Source organism: Engystomops pustulosus, chromosome 6, assembly GCF_040894005.1.
Source record: "Engystomops pustulosus chromosome 6, aEngPut4.maternal, whole genome shotgun sequence".
NCBI lineage: Eukaryota > Metazoa > Chordata > Amphibia > Anura > Leptodactylidae > Engystomops > Engystomops pustulosus.
This window is the reverse complement of record NC_092416.1, coordinates 68,917,121-68,922,483: the sequence shown is the minus strand read 5'-3', so window position 1 is coordinate 68,922,483 and position 5,363 is coordinate 68,917,121. Positions and strand designations below refer to the sequence as shown.

Genomic DNA, 5,363 nt, shown 5'->3' with positions numbered 1-5,363 from the left:
CAGCCCTATTCAACAAAAGGTCCTACATTGCATAGAAATATTCCGCAGCATGCAAACTTTCACATCTGTAAACTTTCGTGCTTCAGCTCCGCTGTTTTCCTGGCACCTCAACCAGTTTGCACAGGTATTTACGTGCAATGTACGCCAGTATTCTGACATAGATTGTAAAGTATAGGGTGGAACAGCACTGTGGTATAGGGAATAATGAATCCAGGTGTGGGTGCAAGCCTCAGCAAACCTGACTCCAGGGTAAGCAAGTAGGTAATCCAATACTACAATAGTACTACAAAATACAATATTTTCAAAATCTTTAATTTTACTGGAGTGCTGCCTTGCCTTCTATTGTATTGGACTGCCATAGATTGTTTAATAAATGTTGACCTGTTTGTTTTAACCCTTATCTGAATTAAGACTTACTCCGGCTCACACATTCATACAGCGGGCCCCTTTAACCACTCAAAAATGTAAAACTCAAAACATATTCTTTTATATCTCAATTTGCTATAGTCAAACCATGCAGAATTGGTGACTGTGACTTTGGTAAACATCTCTTAAATGATTTTGTTTTTAAATGAAAGACATGGGTCCTTCATTCTAAAACCAACTTTTAAAATGATTCAAATGGACCCGAAGTGCTCTTGGGCGTCACTGGAGCTCTTCTGTCCTCACAGGCAGTTACAGCTATAGAAACACTTCCTCACTCCCCTCTACTCCCTCAGCACCCCCCCCCCAATCTGCCTGCTGTAATTTCCTGAAGGAGAGGAATTTTAGGCACACAGTGGGAGGGGGAAGTGCTCCTTGAACAAACAACCTGTGAATCTACAGCACATAGGGGCTCTGGTAACAACCCCATAGAACTTTAGGCTAAAAGTTGTTGTTAGAAGGCTGGAGGCCATGGGTAACAAATATAAGAAGATTACCACAGTCACGGTGCCTGGATCTATAAGTAAATGTCCCTGGTTTATAATGCTTCATTTTGTTTTTAGTTTTTGATATTCCACTATCACAATTTTAGAAATATAGCATGAGCCATGTGTCTTGTATTCATTGCATTGATTGTTACTCATTGTAGAAGCTGTTACTCTCATTCTTCTATTGTGGAGCACCATTTTTCGGCAATACATCTGCTGTAGCCTTATATAAAATTTGAAGACAAATCCCACCCTTAACTATTTGGTGAGCTAGTTTGTCAACATTTCTAGAAATTCCACACAAGTACAGCGTGTGATAAATCCCCCCCTGTGTGACAGGAGCGAGCTGGGAGATGTAAACACAAAACCCATATTGTGTGTGTGGTTGTTACTCCTAAGTTGCTAAATTTCAAATCCCAAAGAGAAAGTAGTGACCCAATTACCCGTAAAACCAAAGCAATAACTGAACAAAAGCTCTCGGTTCATAGAAAGTTCAGATATGGTTAGGAAGCAATTAGCGACGGGCATCATCACTATGAGTAATGTAAATTAGACAATTAGCTTGTTTTAATTTTTGTTTCTTTTATTAAAACGCTACTATGCAGAAGGTTTTAACATCATTTGCGCTTCTAGCCTTGCAGATTCCATTACATTTGCGGTCCCCATGGTCTACCAACTTCTTCTCTGTAAGAGAGGAGCCACTTTACAATCTTAAAGGAAACTGTGAACCACAAGCAGTGTATGAATGAGAAGTACATAGGGTACAATTACACAGATACAATTAGACAAACAATATTAAGTCTATGTTCATCTCTTTTTCATAGCGCTCATCAAGAATCACAGACATTATAATGCAGGATGCAGAACACGTCAGACACCACCGGAGACCCAAAGGACCTTCTATTATCAGTGAGGTTCAAAGGGTATCACTGGTGCCTGTCACATAACAGATTTATTATTTTCATTTTTCTTTTCCTATTTTGATGAAAACCTACGGAGATGTGTAAATCGCCTGAGAGATCAGGTAATATTGTATAATAGCATGTGACTAAGGTTAGGGCTACATGGTGACCTGTGTTGCAAGCTTGCAAGGTCAGATTGCAAATTATCTAACGATTGTAAAGGGAAGTTGCAAACAATTTAACCCTGTTCTAAAGAACAACAGTAAAGCAAATAAAAACCTTTTTCCTAACTTTACACTAAGCTAAAATAAAAAAATTCTCTAATTTACACTTATTAGCTATTTGCAGCCATTTGCCTGCTAGCAAGGCTTTTACCTTATCCCTCTGGCTGTCTTTGTGCTGTGGGAATCCGTATCTAGAAGGTGGATAGGAGCAGAGGGATGGTAGATTTTGTTGGGAGGGGTTACTAGGAGAAGTGCCATGCTTTCTCAGCAGTGAAAGACAATAATGCTTGTCCAAACCCTTTCTACCTTCAACTTACCCATGTATTTCTCAAGGTGGCATGGCCATCGAGATGTCCGGGCTGATTAAATACCAGAATGAGAACTATGAGGAAAGCAGAGGGTTTTTTTTAATATACTTTTGATGTAATATTTGAAGCTCAGTTTATATAATTTGGGAAAACGCTATCTTGATGGCACAGATTGGTCATGGCAGAAGCCCCTGCTGATCACGCGGTGCCGTTAGCGACTGATGTAAATAGATGAAATGAGCTTTTTTCCCAGAACAAGCTTCTCAATTTCTACCTGATGCGAGTTGAAGGGTGCAGCTGAATTCCTAGAGGTAGCCCTTTGATCGACCATCTGCTACATCATCTCTGCCAAATTGCTTATCAGCTCCGTACATTGCTGGACCCGCCTTCACAAGATGAGTGTAAAGGGGAGCAAAATTGGTTTGTTCTGCACTTTGACCTGAGGGTGTATGAGAAATCTATGGTAAAGAGTCAGAAGTTTCAATCTGAGATGCTGAGACTTGTATTTGTCACACTACAAATCACACGCTACATAACATGCCAGATACGGCTTTGTAGTTTCGCCTGTGCCTCACTAGACCCTAATCTCCTGTTCTGAAAGAAACATTCAATTGCCAATTAAGTGGTAATTTAATATATTTTATTGTACAGCACTCGGGCTCTATATTCTGTTTTCAACTATTCTTTCTGAAGGGAGACATTTAGAGCTCATTGGGTCATTCAGTTCAAAAGAAGCTGTATAAACCTGTATACAGTGGGCTCCCCCTGGTGGCGGTAGAACAATGGGAAATACATTCCAAGAATCAGTCAAATGTAAGCAATAAAATGGACAGTTTTACTTATACTGTGTAAAGACAAGACAGCATTAAATGTATAGATTTATGATAAATGTGTGTCATCTACAATAACATAACATCTTGCAAAAAAGATTTTAGATTTTTGTAACAATAATGCAATTGCATGAGAGTTTACCACAGTGTGGTAGTATTTTATGGGCACTATATGACAAACATATGTGTATGAAAGGGTTTATTTTGTTGGATCTTTTTTTTTATATCTTTCTTTCTAGCTGATATTAAAAGTTTACTATAGTAGGCTTTAGCAGTACACTGCCAAATTCCCAACTACCTGTTTATGGGCACTCTAGGAACACATGGGCTTCTGGTTTTGTGGTCATAATGACTGATAAGACACATAATCACAGGAGGTTTATTCTGTTGGCTTTAATACTATTTGACAATTATCATTATATTTCTTTTACGTTGGTATGCAAAGTATAAGTTTGTCTAGAATTAGAAGGTAAGTGGTTACTTGTTACTTATTTTGTCTGCTTCCTTTATTTCTGTATATGTATTAGTATGATTAGTCCCCGGGTTATGTAGGTAGGTTCTTTAGGTTTGTACTTAAGTCGAATTTGTATGTAAAACAGAACAGGTATATTTTATAATTGTAATTCCAAATAAAATGGATTTCCAAAATTTTGTGCTGTCATGGGAACAAAGATTATTAATAGAGCTTCATTACAGACACCTTAAAGCTGATCATTGCAGTCTGGGACTAAAGTAAAGCATCCAGAGACTTCACCAGTGGTCACAGTGGCCAGAGAGGTCCATCTGTGAGTGGGGTTGTCTATAAGTCAGGTGTCCTTAAGTTGGGGACCATCTGTACTTTTCTTTGCATTTTTACATTATATTTTAATATAGAAACTTTTGGACAAAGATTAGTTTTGGAACATTCCTTATACAATGCATGTTGGCGATTGGGTGATTGTAGCTTTACAATAACAGGAAGACAGCTTGCACTTTATATTAAGCTGCATCCAATACATTTCATTGCGCCATTTCTCTTTTCTTCACACATCCCAGCTTCTCCTACATGCCAGAAGGTGCTGACTTATGTCTGGCAGGAGAAATGTCACCACCCGGAACACATGGTGAAAAACAATTAGTAGAAATTCTCCTGGATGACAGAACTTAGCAAAAGGCAAAGCCAAGATTGTGCATCAGTGCTAATGAAATATTTTTTTTTACTTGTCTTCATATAAGGGATTGAGGCAAATGAAGACAAATGTTCTCAAATGAAGTATTACACTAAACAGTCATAAAAGTAGTCAGCATTTAAAGGGCCCAATTCCCATATTTCCAGATCTGCAAATCACATAAAAGAAGCATAACCATAATCATAATCTTTCTTAGTAGCAATCACTGATAAACTGAAGTCTCTATGCTCCCATAGGTCTATCTACTCCAAGCACCCTATTACTGCTTGTCCTGTGAGTGACACAAGGGTAACTGGATGAATATCCCCTTATCTATCATCTATTTTATCTGCTAAATGTTCAGTGATATATTGGAAGACAATTAAGAAATTGTAAATGCTGTAGATATCTATCTCTTGAGGGTTATTTATCTTACATATAATGAATGCTCCGCCGCTCCTACTTGGGGTGGAGGTGAAGTAAAGGGGGAAATAATCGCAATGACTGCCTGTTCACCTTTAATTGCTATTATTAAATGTAAAAGCCCTGTTATATCTCCCCCCGTGATTCTGTGATACACATAGGTGCGGCATTCTTGCTGTTGGCCATGGGGCTGAAACTTTCATTGTCCCCTCTCCACTATTGAACGCGTCTACGCCTGATCACACCACCTCTGTTCCTTCTCGTTGTTTCTCAGAATTTTCCTGAGGGCTTTTATTTCATTTTAAAACACATTTATTCTTTCTACTTTATTAGTTTATCCTCAGCTTACCTGGGCAGCTGTTCTCAGTTTTGAAGTTTTTGAAACACTTATATGATGTAGAAAATATACATATTCCAGTAATTCCTCCTCATATTTGATTTTATATTGAGTTACACAGTCAAATTATTATTCTGTGTCAAATAAATTCAATCTTAGATTAATTCAATCTCAGTTGAGCAAAATTGTCATTGTATTCAGTGGCATACCTGTAATGGGTTCCAGATCTGTAACTGCTATGGGTCATGAAGGCAAGGGGAGCCCAGCTCAGAGATGTCAC

At 38.3% G+C, this 5,363-nt stretch overlaps 1 long non-coding RNA gene across 1 annotated transcript; it reads right to left on the bottom strand.

Annotated features, from left to right (window-relative positions):
* Positions 1 to 1,543: 1,543 nt before the first annotated feature.
* Positions 1,544 to 5,005, bottom strand: LOC140065773 (uncharacterized). Its single transcript, XR_011848041.1, has 3 exons — positions 2,620 to 5,005; positions 2,355 to 2,419; positions 1,544 to 1,595 (listed from the first exon to the last, which is right to left on the bottom strand). It is a non-coding gene; the product is annotated as an uncharacterized lncRNA (long non-coding RNA).
* Positions 5,006 to 5,363: the final 358 nt, after the last annotated feature.